Genomic DNA, 24,524 nt, shown 5'->3' on the forward strand with positions numbered 1-24,524 from the left:
TTTATGATATGCAGTGAATATTATGTGAAAAAGAAACATCAACCTTAAAACTGTCCTTTGTAACTTATCAAGAGACCTGTTTTCTTTAAAATTTAAATAATCACAGAGAAGGAAATATTATATTTTGACTAATTTTAACAATAATTATTCATTTTGGAGCATACTTTTGTCAGATATACCTTTTAATACCTAACTATCTTCTACTTTCTAGAACAGTCAATTGTTTACAATTTGATTTTTCTTGAATAAGAATCCAAGTGTAAAAAAAATTGTCATTTCTTTATAAAGAGTAATTCTATTGTAATAGTTACTGTTATTTTGACAAACTTGTTTATGAAAACAAACTATCTTGAACTCTTTGGGACTTAAAACTGGAAGGTTTATTTCTATGCTACATACCCTGCTCAGATAAGCTCTCCTCTGTTCTGCCCTCACTAAATGAATAAACAGATGAAGCAGTTGCTATTTGGACATTTTCTTTTACTGTGGTGTGGGAAAGGTGAGTTGTAGTGAAATATGTAGCATGTTATAATATTTCTACTAATTTCATGTTATTAGCCAAAGTAAATCATATAGCCATACATGAAATTATTCAATGAAGGAGGAAAGTGCAATCCAGTCAGGATCAGGGCTTTGTTAAAAGCCTCAGTGACCATCTCAGGGAAAACTTGGCAAAAATCACTCAAAATTAAAAATGTATAGATTTGATTGAGTGATTTGATTTCTAAGAATTGACACTATAGCACAAGCATGTTTATTTCTCTGTTTTTATAATGGAAAAAGAGAAAATCCTTAAGAAACATTTTTGGTTAAATAAATCTAGTGCAACCCATTTAGTGGGATACCTCATGAGTGAGTGAAGTCACTCAGTCATGTCTTACTTTTTGCGACCCCATGGACTGTATGTAGCCTACCATGCTCCTCTGTTCATGGCATTTTCCAGGCTAGAGTACTGTAATGGGTTGCCATTTCCTTCTCCAGAGGATCTTCCCAACCCAGGTATCAAACCCAGGTCTCCCGCATTGTAAGCAGATGCTTTACCATCTGAGCCACCAAAGAAGTCTCATAGCCTTGAAAAATGAGTGAGGATGTATTTGAGTTAACATGGTAAACTATTTTAAGATGATATTTTAAATAGTAATTAAAGTGCATGCGTCTTTGATGGTGGCATGGTGATTTGGTGCTGGAGTTTGTGTGAGTGTGTGTGGATGTGAATGTGTGGGTAAATAAATACCTGCAAAGCACTTAGAGCAGTGCTTGGCAAAAGTAATGATTGCAACAATTTACTGTGTGTAAGGTACTCTGCTAAAAGTTTCACATTTTTTAAGTCATTGGATACAAAAACCATTTGTGGTAATATTACTATTCTTAGTTTTCAAATGAGGAAACAAAGAGTATAGGCATGAGCAATGTCTAGAATGATTTTGAGAACTATCTGCAAAGAGTGCAGAGTGGGACTAGGGGATGTAGTGGGCTTTTAAAATTTTGCTGTGTTGCTTACTTTTACTATTAGAATTTTTTTTTTATCATGACCACATATTACTATCATAGTAAAACTTTGGTAATAAAAATATATGTCATGAAAATGAGCCAAGAGGAGCTGACTTACTTTTGCTAGAATGTACCCTGCACTCTGATGAAGATGGAGGTGTTCCTATGTAGGAAGAATGCTTAAGATCTAAACTCTCAACTCCAATTCTTCTCTTGGTCATAATGAAAGAAAGTCTGAGTGGATCACTTAAGAAAATTAAAATTAAAAAAACACTCCCTAAATCCCAACAACTTAGCTCATTTCTCCAAGAACTGATCACTGTTGATATCAAGTTATTTATTTGAGTGTGATGATCTGTAATAAGTTTGATTATTGTTCAATATGTTCCCTTCTTGCTGGATTCTGCATCCATGTGCTATAGCCATCAGGCTTGGCCCAGTGACTTGCTTTGGAAGTGGTGTGTTCTGCTTTCAAGAAGATAACCATAACTGCAAGATTATACTTTTCTATTTTCTCTCTGTGTTGGGAATTGTAATATCTAGACAGGGCTGCTTCTTTATCTGGGGTCTTGGAAGGAAGAGTACATGAAGAACAGTTGTAGAACATATTACATGAGTGAGAGATTAGAAATAAAATGTATGGTCTTTAAGTCATAAAGACTAAAACATTTCCTACCACGACATATAATACGGGACCTCAGAGAAGTAGTAAGAAAGCAGCATTGGAGAAAATTCTAGACATCCTCTGGGACAGGGATTGTGAGACATTTCAGCCTTTTGTGCGTGCGCACATGTGTGTGTGTGTGTGTGTGTGTGTTTTACAGCATTTTGTTCCTAGAACTGCATTCTCTGAAGTTCTTTATAACTTGTTCTCCTAGAAGAAGGAAAATGTGTATTGTCCCACTGCTTTCATATTGGCAGGCTTGTTATACAATTTCAACTTGGTTTTTATTTCTGTGTGAGGAAGACTGACTTGTGTTACATGTCCTGTCATTTGAAAAAGAAGTGCCAATATTATAGAGGGTATAAATAGTTACAGTTGTATTTCCTTTCCAACAACTCATTTCTCTAAAGTTTCTCGCTTAATTGCAAAATGCTGGAATCATTTTAACTTCCAGTGATTTGTTATATTATATAAACTAAAGCATGCAGTAAGACTATAGCATTTTTCCTCTAGGTGATCTTTGTATTTCATTTGGCACGAAATGCCCAAAATAAGAACTTCCAGTTCTGTAGTTTGGTCTTGACTCTGTGTCCTGTTTTAATGATCAAATTAAGTGCTGCTATTAAAAGAGTCATGCTGTAAATTAATCACTCCACCAAGCATAATTGCCAAATAATATAAAAATAATTTTCCTGAGAGTAGTTAAGATGCGATCCTACTTTTACTCATTTAAAGCAAAAAGGTTTGATTTTTTAATGGAGTTAAATTGATTGCTTATATCTCGTATCAAAAGAAGAGAATAATCTGGTTTGTTTCTCTCTTTCAAAAGTCCAAATGTCATCAATTTTTCAGCTAAAGAGGAATACACTAATTTACATGTGTGTTTATTTCTGATAGTTATGCTGCCCAGTGGAGAACTCTTAGAAATATTCTTATAATATGTGATGTTTGGGAGTTTGCCTTGGTCTCTAATAATACTGTACATGAGCACCATTTCTGGACTGTTGACCAAGGAGGAGGCAACTCTGCCCCAGTATTAAACAAAATATCTGGAGAAAAGTTCATAAATATTATACAATCAGTCATCAATTAAGCAGTTCTCCTACTGAACAACCTGTTGAAGGGGCTGTACCCCTTTCTTACATATTATACACAGGATAGAAACCCTTCTGTGATATCTTGTTGTTGTTCAGTTGCTAAGTTGTGTACAACTCTTTGCAACCCCATGGACTGCAGCATGCCAGGCTTCCCTGTCTTCCATATCTCCCAGAGTTTGCTCAAATTCATGTCCATGGAGTCAGTGATGCCATCCAACCATCTCATCCTCTGTTGCCCCCTTCTCCTCTTGCCCTCAATCTTTCCCAGCATCAGTGTCTTTTCCAATGAGTCAGCTCTTCACATCAGGTGGCCAAAATATTCGAGCTTCAGCTTCAGCATCAGGCCTTCCAACAAATATTTAGGCATCTATCAAGAGACTAACCCTTGTATCCTGATTTCCAAACATGACCTCAGTAGGTGGACTGACTGAGAATACCATGTGATTTATGCTGTGCTTTACAAGATCTAGAAAGTACCTGATGACCACACATCAGCCTGTATTGAGGCAACTAGGAGACTTCAAGGATGATCCAGCCTTTCCTCCTTCCCCCTCCAAAGCCACAGACAGAAATCTTCAGATAGCATTCTAGATACAGTCAACCTTTAAGATTTAGAAAAGGCAGAGAAGCTTGGATGGTTTTCCAAAGATGATAGGGAGTTATAAAGCCTGTAAGGGTGGTGCCTCTATCTTTAAAAAAATGCTTTATGCACATGACCTCAATTTCAATCTAAACTATATGCATTTTAAAGTTATTACTAAATATATAGAGGAAATATAAATGGGGGAAAATAAGAATTCAGATGGTTTACATACAAGATGAATGATTCTATCAGCATTTGGAGATGTTTAAGGATATGAATCTGAGAGAACAAAGAGTTTCCATATGAAAATACACACCAATTCAAAAATGTTTACTCTCAATGACTAGGGTGTTTCATTAAGTAATGGGTCATTTGATTGAGTCAAATGTTATTACTGAATGTGATTCTTTGTATAACAAGATTCCATCTTGATGATAAATACTTTGATTTATACATGTATTTATTTACATGAGACCTGTTACATTTATTGCTGGTATATTTAACACCAAACCATATACTAAAGATATGAGGTCAAGCTCGAATGACATAGTATAGTATCCTGAGGGATGGCTTTCAAGTCTGAGTCCTAAGAGAAGGTCCAAGGAAGACAAGGGATATAGTTGATGGAAGAACATAGGAATTTTTTATTCTGACATAAATTTTCCTAAAATACTCTCTAAAGGCAGGAAGAAGAAGAGTTGGTAATGCTAAGGAGACTAGTAAAATACTGAGTTATTTGAGGTTCTTTTTCAAGACTTTATCAAGCATAGAAGAAAAACTTTTGTATATATATATAAGTAATATGTAGATGGTGATTGCAGCCATGAAATTAAAAGACGCTTTTAATTTCCTAAAATACTCTCTAAAGGCAGGAAGAAGAAGAGTTGGTAATGCTAAGGAGACTAGTAAAATACTGAGTTATTTGAGGTTCTTTTTCAAGACTTTATCAAGCATAGAAGAAAAACTGTTGTGTGTATATATATATATATATATATATATATGTATATATATATATATATATATATATATATATATATATATATATATATATATATATATATATATACATAAGTAATATGTAGATGGTGATTGCAGCCATGAAATTAAAAGATGCTTACTCCTTGGATGAAAAGTTATGACCAACCTAGATAGCATATTCAAAAGCAGAGATATTACTTTGCCAACAAAGGTCCGTCTAGTCAAAGCTATGGTTTTTCCAGTGGTCATGTATGGATGTGAGAGTTGGATTGTGAAGAAAGCTGAGTGCCGAAGAATTGATGCTTTTGAACTGTGGAGTTGGAGAAGACTCTTGAGTGCAAGGAGATCCAACCAGTCCATTCTGAAGGAGATCAGCCCTGGATGTTCTTTGGAAGGAATGATGCTAAAGCTGAAACTGTAATACTTTGGCCACCTCATGTGAAGAGTTGACTTATTGGAAAAGACTCTGATGCTGGGAGGTATTGGGGGCAGGAGGAGAAGGGGACGACAGAGGATGAGATGGCTGGATGGCATCACCAACTTGATGGACGTGAGTTTGAGTGAACTCCGGGAGTTGGTGATGGACAGGGAGGCCTGATGTGCTGTGATTCATGGGGTTGCAAAGAGTCAGACGTGACTGAGCGACTGATCTGAACTGAACTGATAATATACATATATATTTTGGTAAACTTATGAATTTTTGCCTAACTAAAAAATTTATGATATTTTGATTCCACTTCTTTGACTTGGTATGAATAGAATGCTAGATTTATAATTTTAAAAAGTAGATGTGCAACAAGCAACAAAGATTTACTGTATAGCAAGGGAACTATAGTCAATATCTTATAATAACCTATGATGGAAAATATTTTCAAAAATAATATATATTTATATGTATAACTGAAATACACACACAAAGAATTCTACTTTTTGAAATTTTGTAATGTTTATCTTTTTGCCAGTTTTTCTAAATGTCCTATGGACATCTAGTGACAACATATGATATACAATATTTTAAATATATTTGTATAGGATATGATTAATATAAATTAATTAAATATAAATCTCTTCTATTTAAATTATTAATGATATAATTAAAGATGATTATATTCTTACTTTTCCTGAACTTGAGAAAATATTCTCAGAGAAATGTTAATATGTCTCACTATGATTGTATATTTTTTCTATTCCCTTATATTTCTTATGACTTTTGCTTTATGTATCTTTGTTTCTTTGTTGTTAAAGTGGCTGGTAGTTTATGATGTCTCTCTTCTTTGTGAATTGTACCTTTTATCATTAAAAATATTAACTTTGTTTCATTTAAAATAAAAAAAATCTAACTTCCGTCTTGTTAGCTATTGTCTGTGGTCAGTGGCTGGATAGCATATGAAGAGACTCACTTGCTGGCTTTGATGGAGCAGCCTGGCCTTTGGGTCTATCCCAGATGGCCAGAAAGTGAGACCTACTAGGAACCGAGGCCCTTAGTCTGAGGGACTTTGAGGAACTGAAAATCTGCTAATCTCGTGTGAATTTAGAGTTAAATATTTCTCTGTCTGAGCCTCTATATAAGCCATCAGCCTTGCTTGATTCTCTGACTGCAGCCTTGTGAGAGAGACTGAAGCAGAGGACTCAGTTAAGATATGCTCAAATTCCTGACCCATAGAAACTATAAGATAAATGTGTTGTTTCAAGCTGCAATCAATCATAATTTTATGGTTCATTTTGTGACTAATTGCTGCAGTATGATGCGGCTTGATATTAAAATGCATATTATTGTTCAGTCACAAAGACTTGACCGACTCTTCACAACCCCATGGAATACAACATGCCAGTCTTCTCTGTCCTTCACTATCTCCTGGGGTTTGCTCAAGTGCATGTCCATTGAGTCAGTGATACCATGCAACTATCTCATCCTCTGACACCCTTTTCTCCTTCTGCCTTTAATCTTTGCCAAAATCAGGGTCTTTTCCAATAAGTTGGCTGTTTGCATCAGGTGGCCAAAGTATTGGAGCTTCAGCTTCAGCATCAGTCCTTCCAATGAATATTCAGGACTGATTTCCCTTAACACTGACTGGTTTGATCTCCTAGCTGTCCAGGGGACTCTCAAGAGTCTTCTCCAGTACCATAGTTGGAAAGCTTCACTTCTTCGGTACTCTGCCTTCTTTATGGTCCAGCTTTCACAAATGTATGTGACTATAGCCTTGACCATAGGGACCTTTGTCAGCTAAGTGATGTCTTTGCTTTTTAACACAGTCTAGGTTTGTCATAGCTTTCCTGACAAGAAGCAATCATCTTCTAATTTCATGGCTTTAGTCACCATCCACAGTGACTTTAGAGCCTAAGAAGAGAAAATCTGTCACTGCATCCATCTTTTCCCCTTCTATTTGCCATGAAGAGATGGGACTGGATGCCATGATCTTAGCTTATTTAATATTTAGTTTTAAGCCTATTTTTTCACTCTCTTCCTTCACCCTCATCAAGAGGTTCTTTAGCTCCTTTTCACTTTCTGCCATTAGAGTGGTATCGTTTGCATTTCTGAGGTAGTTGATATTTCTCCCAGCAATCTTGATTCCAGCTTGTAACTCATCCAGCCTGGCATTTCTCATGATGTGCTCTGCATATAAGTTAAATAAATAGGATGACAATAGACAGCCTTGTCGAACTCCTTTCTCAGTCCTGAACCAGTCAGTTATTCCATACAGGGTTCTTACTGTTGCTTCTTGACTCACATACAGGATTCTCAGGAGACAGGCAAGATGGTCTGGTATTCCCACCTCTTTAAGAGTTTTCCACAGTTTGTTAAGATCCACACAGTCAAAGGTTTTAGCAGAGTAGATGAAACAGAGATAGATGTTTTTTTGTCTTTTTTGTTTTTTTTTTTTTTGTATAGCACAGGGAACTCTATTTATTTATTTATTTATTTTTTCAGTTGTCTCATTTTTTTTTTATTTTTTATTTTTATTTTTTTTTATTTATTTTTTTTTATTAAATTTTAAAATCTTTAATTCTTACATGTGTTCCCAAACATGAAACCCCCTTCCACCTCCCTCCCCATAACATCTCTGTGGGTGATCCCCATGCACCAGCCCCAAGCATGCTGTATCCTGCATCAGACATAGACTGGCGATTCAATTCTTACATGATAGTATACATGATAGAATGCCATTCTCCCAAATCATCCCGCCCTCTCCCTCTCTCTCTGAGTCCAAAAGTCCGTTATACACAGCTGTGTCTTTTTTCCTGTCTTGCATACAGGGTCGTCATTGCCATCTTTCTAAATTCCATATATATGTGTTAGTATACTGTATTGGTGTTTTTCTTTCTGGCTTACTTCACTCTGTATAATCGGCTCCAGTTTCATCCATCTCATCAGAACTGATTCAAATGAATTCTTTTTAATGGCTGAGTAATACTCCATCGTGTATATGTACCAAAGCTTCCTTATCCATTCATCTGCTGATGGACATCTAGGTTGTTTCCATGTCCTGGCTATTATAAACAGTGCTGTGATGAACACTGGGGTACATGTGTCTCTTTCAATTCTGGTTTCCTCGGTGTGTATACCCAGCAGTGGGATTGCTGGGTCATAAGGTAGTTCTATTTGCAATTTTTTAAGGAATCTCCACACTGTTCTCCATAGTGGCTGTACTAGTTTGCATTCCCACCAACAGTGTAGGAGGGTTCCCTTTTCTCCACACCCTCTCCAGCATTTGTTGCTTGCAGATTTTTGGATCGCAGCCATTCTGACTGGTGTGAAGTGGTACCTCATTGTGGTTTTGATTTGCATTTCTCTGATAATGAGTGATGTTGAGCATCTTTTCATGTGTTTGTTAGCCATCCGTATGTCTTCTTTGGAGAAATGTCTATTTAGTTCTTTGGCCCATTTTTTGATTGGGTCGTTTATTTTTCTGGAATTGAGCTGCATAAGTTGCTTGTATATTTTTGAGATTAGTTGTTTGTCAGTTGCTTCATTTGCTATTATTTTCTCCCATTCAGAAGGCTGTCTTTTCACCTTGCGTATATTTTCCTTTGTTGTGCAGAAGCTTTTAATTTTAATTAGATCCCATTTGTTTATTTTTGCTTTTATTTCCAGAATTCTGGGAGGTGGATCATAGAGGATCCTGCTGTGATTTATGTCTGAGAGTGTTTTGCCTATATTCTCCTCTAGGAGTTTTATAGTTTCTGGTCTTACATTTAGATCTTTAATCCATTTTGAGTTTATTTTTGTGTGCGGTGTTAGAAAGTGATCTAGTTTCATTCTTTTACAAGTGGTTGACCAGTTTTCCCAGCACCACTTGTTAAAGAGATTGTCTTTACTCCATTGTATATTCTTGCCTCCTTTGTCAAAGATAAGGTGTCCATATGTGTGTGGATTTATCTCTGGGCTTTCTATTTTGTTCCATTGATCTATATGTCTGTCTTTGTGCCAGTACCATACTGTTTTGATGACTGTGGCTTTGTAGTAGAGCCTGAAGTCAGGCAAGTTGATTCCTCCAGTTCCATTCTTCTTTCTCAAGATTGCTTTGGCTATTCGAGGTTTTTTGTATTTCCATACAAATCTTGAAATTATTTGTTCTAGTTCTGTGAAAAATATGGCTGGTAGCTTGATAGGGATTGCGTTGAATTTGTAAATTGCTTTGGGTAGTATACTCATTTTCACTATATTGATTCTTCCAATCCATGAACATGGTATATTTCTCCATCTATTAGTGTCCTCTTTGATTTCTTTCATCAGTGTTTTATAGTTTTCTATATATAGGTCTTTAGTTTCTTTGGGTAGATATATTCCTAAGTATTTTATTCTTTTCTTTGCAATGGTGAATGGAATTGTTTCCTTAATTTCTTTTTCTACTTTCTCATTATTAGTGTATAGGAATGCAAGGGATTTCTGTGTGTTGATTTTATATCCTGCAACTTTACTATATTCATTGATGAGCTCTAGTAATTTTCTGGTGGAGTCTTTAGGGTTTTCCATGTAGAGGATCATGTCATCTGCAAACAGTGAGAGTTTTACTTCTTCTTTTCCAATTTGGATTCCTTTTATTTCTTTTTCTGCTCTGATTGCTGTGGCCAAAACTTCCAGAACTATGTTGAATAGTAGCGGTGAAAGTGGACACCCTTGTCTTGTTCCTGACTTTAGGGGAAATGCTTTCAATTTTTCACCATTGAGGATAATGTTTGCTGTGGGTTTGTCATATATAGCTTTTATTATGTTGAGGTATGTTCCTTCTATTCCTGCTTTCTGGAGAGTTTTTATCATAAATGGATGTTGAATTTTGTCAAAGGCCTTCTCTGCATCTATTGAGATAATCATATGGTTTTTATTTTTCAATTTGTTAATGTGGTGAATTACATTGATTGATTTGCGGATATTGAAGAATCCTTGCATCCCTGGGATAAAGCCCACTTGGTCATGGTGTATGATCTTTTTAATATGTTGTTGGATTCTGATTGCTAGAATTTTGTTGAGGATTTTTGCATCTATGTTCATCAGTGATATTGGCCTGTAGTTTTCTTTTTTTGTGACATCTTTGTCAGGTTTTGGTATTAGGGTGATGGTGGCCTCATAGAATGAGTTTGGAAGTTTACCTTCCTCTGCAATTTTCTGGAAGAGTTTGAGTAGGATAGGTGTTAGCTCTTCTCGAAATTTTTGGTAGAATTCAGCTGTGAAGCCGTCTGGACCTGGGCTTTTGTTTGCTGGAAGATTTCTGATTACAGTTTCAATTTCCATGCTTGTGATGGGTCTGTTAAGATTTTCTATTTCTTCCTGGTTCAGTTTTGGAAAATTGTACTTTTCTAAGAATTTGTCCATTTCTTCCACATTGTCCATTTTATTGGCATACAACTGCTGATAGTAGTCTCTTATGATCTTTTGTATTTCTGTGTCGTCTGTTGTGATCTCTCCATTTTCATTTCTAATTTTATTGATTTGATTTTTCTCTCTTTGCTTCTTGATGAGTCTGGCTAGTGGTTTGTCAATTTTATTTATCCTTTCAAAGAACCAGCTTTTGGCCTTGTTGATTTTTGCTATGGTCTCTTTTGTTTCTTTAGCATTTATTTCTGCCCTAATTTTTAAGATTTCTTTCCTTCTACTAACTCTGGGGTTCTCCAATTCTTCCTTTTCTAGTTGCTTTAGTTGTAGAGTTAGGTTATTTATTTGACTTTTTTCTTGTTTCTTGAGGTATGCCTGTATTGCTATGAACTTTCCTCTTAGACACTATAAAAGCAGTGCTAAGAGGATAGATTTTTTTTGGAATTCCCTTGTTTTCTCTATGATCCAGCAAATGTTGGCAATTGGATCGCTGGTTCCTCTGTCTTTTCTGAACCCAGCTTGAACATTTGGAAATTCTCCATGCATGAAAGGCTGAAGCTTAACATGCATGATTTTGAGCATAACCTTACTTGCATGGGAGACGGGTGCAACTGTCCAGTAGTTTGGACATTCTTTAGTACTGCCATTCCTGGGAAATGGGATGAGGATTGACCTCTTTCAGTACAGTGGCCACTGCTGTATTTCCCAAATTTGCTGACATATTGAGTGCAGCACTTTGATAGCATCCCATCTTTTAAGATTTTAAATAGCTCTGCTGGAATTCCATTGCCTTCACTAGCTTTATTGACAGCAGTGCTTCATAAGGCCCATTCAACTTCACACTCTAGAATGTCTGGCTCTGGGTGAGTAACCATACCTTCATGGTTATCTGGGTCATTAAGATCTTTTTTGTACAGTTCTTTGTATTCTTTCCAACTTTCCTGGATCTCTTCGGTTTCTATTAGATGTTTACCATGTCTGTCCTTTATTGTGCCCACCTTTGGACGAAATGTTCTTTTGATATTTCCAATTTTATTGAAGAGGTCTTCAAGAAATACATATTGGGTGCCTGCTAAGTCACTCAGTCATGTTGACCCTATGGACTGTAGCCCACAAGGCCCCTCTCTTCATGGGATTCTCCAGGCAAGAATACTGAAATGGGTTGCCATGTCCTTTTCCAGGGGATCTTCCTGATCCAGAGATCAAACCGTGTCACTTACATCTCCTGGTTTGACAGGTGGGTTCTTTACCACTAGCGCCACCTGGGAAGTCCAAAATGCATATTGTTTATTGTATATTTAGGCAAAGTTCAGTGTGTAAGAGGATTTGGTATAGAATAATAGTTCTCAATGTTTTGTTCATTCACTCAGTTGTGTCTGACTCTGTGACCCCATGGACTGCAGAATACCAGGCTTCCCTATCCTTCACTATCTCCTAGTGCATACTCAAACTCATGTCCATAGAGTCAGTGATGCCATTCAATCATCTTATCTTCTTGTCGTCCCCTTTTCCTCCTGCCTTCAATTTTTCCCAGCATCAGGGTCTTTCCCTATGAGTCATTTTTTCGCATCAGGTGACCAAACTATTGGAGATTCATCTTCAGCATCACTCCTTTCAGTGAATATTCAGGGCTGATTTCCTTTAGAATTGACTGGTTTGATCTCCTTGCTGTCCAAGGGAGTCTCAAGAGTCTTTCCCAATACTACAGTTCAAAAGCATCAGTTCTTCAGTGCTCAGAATTCTTTACAGTCCAACTCTCACATCCATACATGACTACTGGAAAAACCGTAGCCTTGACTAGAGGGAACTTTGTTGGGAAAGTAATGTCTCTGCTTTTTAATATGCTGTCTAGGTTTGTCATAGCTTTTCTTCCAAGGAGCAAGCATCTTTCAATTTCATGGCTGCAGTCACCATCTGCAGTTATTTTGAAGCCCAAGAAAATAAAGCCTGTCAATATTTCCAGTGTTTCCCCATCTATTTGCCATGAAATGATGGGACCAGATGACACAATCTTTTTTTTTGTTTGTTTGAATGTTGAGTTTTAAACCAGCTTTTTCACACTCCTCTTTCACCTTCATATAGAGGTTCTTTAGTTCCTCCTCCTTTCTGCCCTTAGGATGGTGTCATCTACATGTCTGAGGTTATTGATATTTCTCCCAGCAATCTTAATTCCAGCTTGTGCTTCATCCAGCCCTACATTTCACATGATGTACTCTGCATATAAATTAAATAAGCAGTGTGACAATATACAGCCTTGATGTACTCCTTTCCCAATTTTGAACCAGTCTGTTGTTCCATGACCAGTTCTAACTGTGCTCAATGTTTAGTGTATACAGAATGACCTGGAGGGCTTGGTAAAGCAGCTATCCCTCCCCTAAGTTTTTTATTTAATAAGCCTTGGAGAGTTCTTCACAATTCATATTGCTAAGACATTCCAAAATATTTTAATTTCCTATGACTGCTATGAAACTTTACTTTGATCTTTAGTGATATAAAACCATCAAAGTGAATGTATTACCTTCTAATTCTAGAGGTCAGCAGTCAGAATCTGATCTGTATGTGTTAAAATCTAGGTATTTTTCTGGAAGCTCTAGGGGAGACTATCTATCCTTGCTTTCTGCTGCTTCTAGATGTCTGCATTGCTTAGCCTGTAGCATCTTCCACCATCTTCAGATTTCTTTCTGATTCTGACCCATGACTCTCTTGTGTCTTTTTCATTTATAAAACCCTTGTGATTACATTGGATCTATCTAGATAATCTAACATAATTTTCCCACCTCGAGACCCTTAACTTAATCATATCTTAATCAACAATCTCTTTTGCCATGTAGCAATGGTCCCCAACCTCTTTGGCACCAGGGAATGGTTTTGTGGAAGATAGTTTTTCCTTGGACCAAGATTAGGGGGATGGTTTTGGGATAATTCAAGTGCATTATATTTATTGTGCACTTTATTTCTATCATTATTACATTAATGCCACTTCAGACCCTCAGGCATTAGATCCCAGAGGTTGGGAACCCCTAATGTAAGGCAACATAATCACAGGTTTCAGGGATTGTGATATAGGTGTTATTGTGGGTTCATTTTTCTGCCTACCACATCAGGTAGTGTTGATGCTGCTGGCCTAGGGATTACAGTGTGAATATTAGCCACTATAGGTTATTGGAAAATCAAGTTTTCTCTCTCTTGGATTTGGTCTGCCTCTACCGTGGCTCTTCTTAGCTTTCCTCTTCCTGGGATCCCACAGTTGCTGTTCTCTTAGCAGAGATGGGGAACAAATGACTTAGTTTTTTCATGTATGCCCCATAGAAGCTCTCAGGGATCTCATTTGAATGTAGGCAGAAGTTGCTGTATGGTTGACAACTGAAATGCTTATCAGTAAGATAAGTTTTTATGATTTTTTATTTTATTTGTATTTTCCCACAATAAAAATCTTTCCTTTGGAGATGTTGTGGGGTTTTTCTTTCTTTCTTTCTTTCTTTTTCTTTTCTGAGTTAATTCCAAATAGGTTTAAAGCTCTAAAATGTATTTTCCAAGATTAAGTGAGAAGTTTCAAAGATAACACCAAGCTAACTAGAAATAATAATAGGCTGGAAATATCCTCTGTGAAGACTTTGCTCACATTTTCATATTCTTTCTCAAAAATAAGAAAACCTTTGATTATTTCTTCTTCTATTGTATGTATTCACGGGTATGTGGGTACTGAGTTCAGCATTTAAACATGTCTTGACTCCAAATAATTAAGATACTTTCTTACCAGTGATTGCACTAAGGGAAGCATAATTGTTGTCAGTAAATTAAAAGATTGAGATTTAAGGTTTAAAGAAATATGTCATCTGCCCTTGTCTGTCACTATGTGTGTATCTCCTTGTAGATCACAGAACTCTCTTAAAGGGCAGAGATATGTCTTTAGATTTATATCTTTGTGTTGTGCCTCCTAGCTTGCTCAGGCAGACACTTTGGAGGTTTTATCTCTTCTAGGGACTGTATCTTTCTCAAATAACTCAGGGCCATCCAGAATTCCAAGGAGTTTGCTTGATTCTGTCTGGGAACATTAGGGATGTTAAGGGTCCAAATAAAAATACTCTAGAATCTTAATATGTATTACAATTGAGTGTTATTTTGGATCTGTTATCATATGCAGGTGTTAGAATTAAAGAATCATATCTTGTTGCATGACGTCTTTGATCTTCTACCAGTCCTTGTATTCCAGAATATTCAGGATTCCTATGGATAAAGTCCTTTATTCATCTCTTTGTATCATGCTTCTTTACCAGTACAGCACCAAGGTCAGGGACCTTGGTGATCTCATGTGCCCTGCCTTAATCTCCACAACCACTGGCATCAGATGCTATCTAGAGCAAACATAAACTAGGTCATATCTTACTCCCAACCTATATTAGCAGTTGGGTTTTCAGATACCTGATGTGTTGGTTCTTCATTTGGATGGCATTAAAAATGGAAAGTATAAAATCTTTTCATTTTTTTTCCAAATTAAATATAAACTGGATTTAGAAGTGCATGCTGCACTGAATGCTTTCGTGTATCCACAGATCTGCTAAAAATGGAAAATACTTACATGTGAAAGAGAAATAAATGTTAATAGGCCTCAGTAAAACTTCTAAGCGACATCTGTGGCTATTTGACCACCATTGTAGGTGAATTTCAAGTAAGTAAAGTCCCATGCTGTCCTCAACAAAACTATCATAAAGCATTTTTGAAGAACTTTAAGTTTATTGTGTCTAAATTAACTATGAAATGAAAAATAATTTTGCTACTTTCTTTTAACTGAAAATTCTATAATAAACCTACCAGCCCAATCATTCATAATACAAGATTTTTCAGAGGAAAGAGTTGACACGCGTACGTTCCTTGTGATTTTTTAAAAATAAATATTTTTGCTTGCTTTGGCCATGTTGCTTACGTAAATTCATTGTTTCTACTGATACTTTTCAAGAGTCAATGTAAGTCATTTTAGATTTTTTTCAACATTTTAAAATATTTCACTTCTATTAAAGTTTCCTAGATTGTGGTGATAGGGATGTTTTGAGAAATAGTTGACATTTTCTACTGGCAAATTAGTATTCTCAATACATTTATGTAAAAAAAAAAAACATCACTGCTTTCACAAACCACAAGAATTATAGATATATATTGCAATGCTGGTTAAAGAGACCAGCTAATATACATTTATTATCCTCTCTCTATAACATTCAAAGCAGATATTTTCTGAAATTTTTTAGATTTAAAGACATTTGCCTCCTCCTGAATTATTTTAGTCCATCTCTAGGGAGGAGTTCTGTTGCCGACTTATCAGATGTGAGACAATTTACACGGTATAAAAATAAGTGAAAGTAATGTGATGTGCCAGATTTCTTGTGGAATATGAGTAATCATCCTGTTGGCATGGCAAGGAGATTCATAGAAAAACACTCTTTTGTGATTATCGCTGAAAATTAATTGTAATTAAAGACTTTATGTATAAAAGAAGAAATACAGTAGGTTGGATTCCTAACTGAAAATGAAGAGCTTCTTCTGTTCCTTAGCATGCTTTCCTTGAAAGATGTGTTTTCTCCCTGTATCACTGATTAATAAATAAATGATTATTATCACTTTCTATGGCCAAGATACTATGGTAGGTAAGGAGAAGGAAAAGGACTAAAAGGTGCTCCAGAATATGCAGTGTAACTGGTCACTGAATAAAGAATGATGCACATACCAGGAGTGATAAGGAAGCAAGCTAGAGAAAAGAAGAGATAATTTCTATCTAGGGCTTTAAAGGGAAAGCTTAAAAAAGACTCTGACAAAGGAAATACAAATGAATATGATATAATATGCATGCGTGCATGCTAAGTCGCTTCAGTTGTGTCCGACTCTTTGAGGCCCCATGAACTACAGCCCGCCAGACTCCTCTGTCCATGGGATTCTCCAGGCAAGAATACTGGAGCAGGTTTCTGTCACCTCCTCCACGGGATCTTCCCAACCCAGGGATCGAACCCCTATTTTGTATGTCCCCTGCATTGACAGGTGGGTTCTTTACTGCTAGTGCCACCTAGGAAGCCCATGTAATATGCAAGCGTAGGCAAATGGGAGAAGCTAGCACAGCTAATGTTTCTTCTATTCCTGATATGGACATTTGACCACATTAAGAGGCTACAAAAATAATTATTCAATTGCACTGACACATTATCTTTCAAAAAGTTGAAATTGTCAATAAGTCCATTTAAAATATGAATTTGTATGTAGGATTGCTAATGATAAACCATTTTCTAAGTATGACATTTAAACATGTTTATTTCAGCTTTAGCTCAGCTTTCAAAAGTGTACTTTCATTTGTGTTTTGTAATATTTATATATAATAATGTTATAATGGTAACCACAAGTATTTCAAAATAAGTAAACATGCATATATCAGGTGTGTCCTGAAAAATGGTTTACTGATAGATTGTTGTTGTTGTTCATGTCTGACTCTGTGGCCCCATGAACTGCAGCTTCCCAAGCTCCCCTTTCCTTCACTATCTCCCGGAGTTTGCTCAGATTCATGTCCATTGAGTTGGTGATGCCATCCAACCATCTCACCCTCTGTAATCTTGTCTTCATGCCCTCAGTCTTTCCCAGCATCAGGGTCTTGACCATGATGCATTGGCTCTTTGCATCAGGTGGCCAAAGTATTGGAGCTTCAGCATCAGCCCTCCAGTAAACATTCAGGGTTAATTTCCTTTATGATAGACTGGTTTGATCTCCTTGCTGTCCAAGGGACTCTCCAGGGTCTTCTCTAGCACCACAGTTTCAAGGCATCAGTTGTTCAGCTTACTTACTGATAGATGGGCATTGTCAAAACAAATTAGTTCTTTTTCTAAAGCAGAGAATATATTTCTTTCCTCAACATTAGTCATCCCTCTCTTGTTAAGCTCACCCAGAAGGCTTTAGCTTCTCCTTAATCTCTTCCTAGATTAGAAATGGACAGAACTGATGCTTTATTATCATCTTTCCCTAGGAAAACTGATGCATTCCCTAAGCCATGGCACTTAAATACCTTCTCTCTGAATTGCTCATGCACTTGACAGGCATATAGATATTTTTATATTTTATTTGTTATTTATTCTTGCTATTCTGTAGCCTATAGATTTGTCCATAAACCTATCAACTCAGTTTTTAAAATGTAAAAAATGAGGAGTTGAGTCAATGCAGCTTTGGGGGCAGTTATAGTTAACAGTGGGAATCCACAGATACATGTCTGTTTTAATACAGATGAAGCTCTTCTAGTGGTTTGTTTCCTGCACAAATCATTGTTTTCTCTTGTATGAATATGCGGATTTTAAGCAAGGAGGCATGGTTAAAGGGGGAGGGCATCATCGTGTGATATGTTTGGGGGAAACTACTATGCTACCATTTCCTAAATGTCATATTTTATTGAACAGACTTAATCATGTGAGCTAAATGGTGGATATCCCTTTTTATAACATACAAGGATGGATTTTAGTGTCCATTTGTTATGTATATTTAAAAAGACATCTGAATGGCTCTTCCAGGAGAATGAAGCTAGAAGCCACACAGGGTAGTAGCTGTATTCACTTCATCTGGGAGCTTGTTAAAAATGCAAACACCTTGGGCCCTAGGTCAGGAACTCTGGAATCAGAACCTCAAGATATAGGACCCAGAAATCTGCATTTTAACTAGCTCTCAGGGCTTCCCAGGTGACGCTAATGGTAAAGAACCCACCTGCCAATGCAAGGAGATATAAGAGACTCTGGTTTGATCCCTGGGTTGGGAAGATCCCCTGGAGGAGGGGATGGAGATTCCTTGGACAGAGGAGCCTTTCTGGCTACAATCCATGGGGTCGCAGAGTCTGACACAACTGAGCAACTATCACTTTTTTCACACGATTCTTATATACATTAAAGTTTGAGCAGCACTCTTAGGGGAAAACAATAGTAATTTAGATTGTCACTTCAGAATAGACATGAGCTCTTTCAACATTCTCCAGTAAACTATGTCACAGGTTCCTGTTAGCTACCATGACCCAATGATACATTTTAAAGCAGGGCATGAATTAGTCACACGATATTGCATGGCAGTGAAAAATTACATTATAATTTCTCAAACTGGTAGAGAATAAAGCCAAATAAAACAGTATTTTGTGGAATTATATTTGATGAGCACATAAAACACAAGAAAGAGTAAAGATAATCCACGAAGGAAAGTAGCTTAATTTATGTACTAATTATCACAATCATACTGAAACAATGAAAGTGAAAGTCACACGGTTGTGTGTCCGACTCTTTGCTACCCCACGGACTGTACAGTCCATGGAATTCTCCAGGCCAGAATACTGGAGTGGTTTAGCCTTTCCCTTCTCCAGGGGATCTTTCCAACCCAGGGATCGAACCCAGGTCTCCTGCGTTGTAAGCGGATTCTTTACCAGCTGAGCCACCAGGAAAGCCCCATGGGTTCAATAGTAGCACTTAACTTATGCCACCTATATTTCTGTTTTCCTTCACAGAAGAAAACCATGCCTCTTTTGAGAGAGGTGAATCTAGGCACTAGATCTGTAGGAGGGGTAAGAAGGCCTGGGTGATGAGGCATAAAAAAAATAAAAATAGAAAGAGTTAAACATTAAAAAAAATTGTCAGTATTTTCATGAAAATACAAGCTCAAGCTTGTTTATATGTGATTCAGTTTCAGCTTGTTAATTGCTGCTTGCATTCCAGTGTTAAGAGCATCATCTAGGCATTGAACTGTTACACTATCAACAAAAAGGAAGAAAATAAACAGCAGTGCTTAACAACTCACTAACACTGATCCTATTTACTATGTGTCAATTTGTCACCCTTGGCTGAATAAGGAAAATATGCCATGTAAAAACTGATAGCCTGTTTGCCTAAATTACACATGCTTGTGTATATCCATTTATATTTTCAGCAGGGAGTGGCAAAATTTATGCCGTTTATTATCTATTGTGTCTAATTCAGATCCTAGCAATTTGAGGGCTGTTTATAGTTTCATTTAAATGAACATTACCCAATGTAGGAAATCAGGCTTACTTATCCTCCCTTAGTACTTAGTGGCTTAATGTAGTAGATGAGGATGAGGAAACTTTGGTTCTACCCTCATTTATACTTTATTTTTTTGCTAAAATATAATTTGTACTTTATATTGTTTCTTCCAGTTTTACTGAAAAATAACTGATACACAGCTCTGGGTAAGTTTCAAGCATTTAGTATAATGACTTGACTTGCACATATCATGAAATGATTACCATAATAAGTTTAGTGACCATTCCTCCTCTTATATAGATACGAATTCATTGACCTACAACACTGTTTTGGTTATTAGTGCACAATGTAGTGATTTGGTATTTTTGTTCATTTCAAAATGATCACTATGATAAGTCTGATTACCATCTGTCACCATTCAATGATGTTACATAATTATTGACTATATTTCCCACACTGTGCGTTTCATACTAGTGACTTATTTATTTTGTAGATGGAAGCTTGTACCTCTTATCTTAATTTATCTCATTACCCTATGCCCCTCTCCTCTGGCAACTGCTTGTTCTCTGTATCTAGGACTCTGCTTTGGTTTGTTATTTTTATGTTTTGTTTTTCAGATTCCACATTTAAGTGAAATTGTATGGCACATGTCTTTCTCTTACTTATTTAACATAAAATCCTCTTGGTCCATTCATGTTGTGGCAAATGGCAAGATTTCATTCATTTTTATCCCTGAGTAATATTACATTGTGTATATATAATATACCCATTATATATATATAATATAATATAATTACATTATTACATTGTGTATATTATTAAAATTACATATTACATTGTGTATATATCATATACTATATATAATATCATACGATGCAATATATTATATATAACTATATTATATTATTACATTGTGTATATTGTTATACATTACATATTGCATTGTGTATATTAGTACCTTGTGTATAATATTATACTGCATTTATATACTATACTATACTATATATAATATAATTAGAGCTTCCCTCATAGCTCAGTTGTGAAAGAATCTGCCTGCAATGCAGGAGACCCTGGTTCGATTTCTGAGTCAGGAAGATCTGCTGGAGACGGGATAGGCTACCCATTCCAGTATTCTTGGGCTTCTCTTGTGGCTCAGCTGTTAAAGCATCTGCCTGCAATGCAGAAGACCTGGGTTCGATCCCTGGGTTGGAAGATACCGTGGAGAAGAAAAAGGCTACCCACTCCAGTATTCTGGCCTGGAGAATTCCATGAACTCTATAGTCCATGGGGTTGCAAAAAGTTGGACATGACTGAGTGACTTTCACTCACTATATATAATAAATCATTTTTATTCATTCATTTGATGATGGGCACTTAGTTTGCTTCCATATTTTGACTATTGAAAAGCTGCAATGAACATAAAGGTGCCTATATGTTTTTAAATTAACATTTTTATTTTCTTAGTATAAATACCTAGGAGTGAGACTGCTGGATAAATCTGTTGCATATATTAACTAACAATGAACTATCAGAAAGTGAAATTAAGAAAATAATGTAATTTATAATCACATGTGAAAGAATAAAATATTTAGGAACTTTAAGGGGATAAAAGAATTGTACTTGGGAAACTGTATGACACAAGTGAAAGAAAGTGAAGATGAAGCAAACAAATGGAAACATAAAATCTACTTATGGATTGGAATAATTCATATTGTTAAAATGATCATAAACTCAAGGCTATCTGAAGATTCTACATTCAGTTCTCTTCAGTTCAGTTGCTAATTGTGTCCAACTCCTTGTGACCCCATGGACTGCAGCACGCCAGGCTTCCCTGACCATCACCAACTCCCAGAGCTTACTCAAACTCATGTCCATTGAGTTGGTGATGCCATCCAACCATCTCATCCTCTGTCATCCCTTTCTAGTCCTGCCTACGATCTTTCCCAGCATCAGTGTCTTCTCAAATGAGTCAGTTCGTCACATCAGATGGTCAAAGTGTTGGAGTTTCACCTTCAGCATCAGTCCTTCTAATGAATATTCAGGACTGATTTCCTTTAGGATGGATGGTTGGATCTCCTTGCAGTCCAAGGGAGTCTCAAGAGTGTTCTCCAACACCATAGTTTAAAAGTATCAATTCTTCAGTGCTCAGCTTTCTTTATAGTTCAACTTTCACATCCATACATGACTACTGGAAAAACCATAGCATTGACTAGGCAGACCTTTGCTGGCAAAGTAATGTCTCTGCTTTTTAATATGCTGTCTAGGTTGGTCATAGCTTTTCTTCCAAGGAGCAAGCTTCTTTTAACTTCATGGCTGCAATCACCATCTGCAGTGATTTTGGAGCCCCCCCTCCAAAAATAAGTCTGTCAGTTTCCAGTGTTTCCCCATCTATTTCCCATGAAGTGATGGGACCAGATGCCATGATCTTAATTTTCTGAATGTTGAGCTTTAAGCCAACTTTTTCACTCTCCTCTTTCATTTCCGTCAAGAGTCTCTTTAGTTTCTCTTTGCTTCCATAAGGGTGGTGTCATCTGCAACCTGAGGTGATTGATATTTGTCACTGGAATCTTTATTCTAGTTGTGCTTCATCCAACCCAGCATTTCTCATGATGTACTCTGCATATAAATTAAATAAGCAGGGTGACAATATATAGCCTTGCCATACTCTTTTCCCAATTTGGAACCAGTCTGTTTTTTCTATGTCTGTTTCTAACTGTTGCTTGCTGACCTGCGTACAGATTTCTCTGGAGGCAGATCAGGTGGTCTGGTATTCCCATCTCTGGAAGAATTCTCCACAGTTTGTTGTGATCCACACAGCCAAAGGCTTTGGCATAGTCAATAAAGAAAAAGTAGATGTTTTTCTGGAACTCTTGCTTTGTCAACGATCCAACTGTTGTTGGCAATTTGATCTTTGGTTCCTCTGCTGCTTCTAAATCCAGCTTGAACATCTTGAAGAACTATGGACAGAGGTTCATGACATTGGACAAGAGGCAGTGATCAAGATCATCCCCAAGGAAAAAAACTGCAAAAAGGCAAAATGGTTTCCTGAGGAGGCCTTTAAAATAGCTGAGAAAAGAAGAGAAGAAAAGGCAAAGGAAAAAATGAAAGATATACACATTTGAATGCAGAGTTCCAAAGAATAGCAAGGAGTGATAAGAAAGCCTTCTTCAGTGATCAATGCAAAGAAACAGAGGAAAACAATAGAATTGGAAAGACTAGAGATCTCTTCAAGAAAATTAAAGATATCAAGGGAATATTTCACACAAAGATGGCACAATAAAGGACAGAACTGGAATGGACCTAACAGAAGCAGAAGATGTTAAGACAAGGTGTGAAGAATACACAGAAGAACTATACAAAAAAGATCTTAATGACCGAGATAATCATGATGGTGTGATCACTCACCTAGAGCCAGACATCCTAAAGTATGAAGTCAAGTGGGCCTTAGGAAGCATCATACAAACAAAACTAGTGGAGGTGATGGAATTCCAGCTGAGCTATTTCAAATCATAAAATATGCTGTGAAAGTGTTGCCCTCAATATGCCAGGAAATTTGGAAAACATAGCAGTGGCCACAGGACTGGATAAGGTAAGTTTTCATTCCAACCCCAAAGAAAGGCAATGCCAAAGAATGTTTGAACTATTGGACAGTTACACTCATCTCACACACTAGCAAATAATGCCCAAATTTTCCAAGCCAGGCTTCAGCAATACATGAACCGTGAACTTCCAGATTCAATGTAGCCCCTATCTAAGTACCCAGTGGCATATTTTAGAGAACTACAACAAATAATTTTAAAAATAATATGAAAACACAAAAAATACCAGATAGTTAAAACAATTTTGAATAAGAACAATAACACCGGAAGTATCATACTCTCTCTCTGGTTTCAAACTGTACTATAAAATTACAGTAATTAAAGCAGTATGGTACTGGCCCCTGGCTATACTTTTAAGTTCTCCATAATGACCCTGGTAGTTGTTTTTCCAGTATTTAAAACAAAGGACTTTAAGTAAATGATTATTAAAAATTATATGATTCTATAAACATGAATTACTTTGTGGGCATAGTGCAGGGGAGGATGACCAGTAGAAATCTAATTTGAAAATAAGTTCAAGAGAAATTTACAATTCAAAATTTAACCAGTGATCAAATGAAAATTATTTTGGAACCCAATATTAAATTATGCTTTTAAAATTTCTTTTTAAGAGAAAGTATAGTATTATCCCATGATGAGAAGTCTTAGAAACACTATTAATAATTGCAATACCATTGAAAATTTGGCTCTCTTCCTGTGCCTTAAGTGCCTCTTCAGAGGCTTGTTGATATCATCAAAGTTTGCACTTGCACACGCTTTAGTGTAACAGTCTAGCACACTAGAATGCTGCTACCGCTACTGCTAAGTCACTTCAGTCGTGTCCGACTCTGTGTGACCCCATAGACGGCAGCCCACCAGGCTCCCCCATCCCTGGGATTCTCCAGGCAAGAACACTGGAGTGGGTTGCCATTTCCTTCTCCAATGCATGAAAATGAAAAGTGAAAGTAAATTTGCTCAGTCGTATCCGACTCTTAGTGACCCCATGGACCGCAGCCTAGAAGGCTCCTCCAAGCACACTAGAATACTTCCATATATAACTTAATAGCTCTTTAACAGAAAAGCATAACTTATCTTATTCAATTTTAATGGTTTTCTAATACCTATATTTAAATAGTTATTTCATTATTTAAATTAGAAAAAGAAATGTCTGCACCCAAAGGTAGACAAGACTTCTCCAAAGAGTCTCCTCTATTATGGTCATGGACAAAAGGAAAATCTTTCCTAAGATACCTAGGGGAGATTTTTTTGGAGGCAATCTGTCGGTTCAGATCATGGATTTGAAGGTTTGTTCCTCAATCTGAATG

Source organism: Capricornis sumatraensis, chromosome 3, assembly GCF_032405125.1.
Source record: "Capricornis sumatraensis isolate serow.1 chromosome 3, serow.2, whole genome shotgun sequence".
Taxonomy (NCBI): domain Eukaryota; kingdom Metazoa; phylum Chordata; class Mammalia; order Artiodactyla; family Bovidae; genus Capricornis; species Capricornis sumatraensis.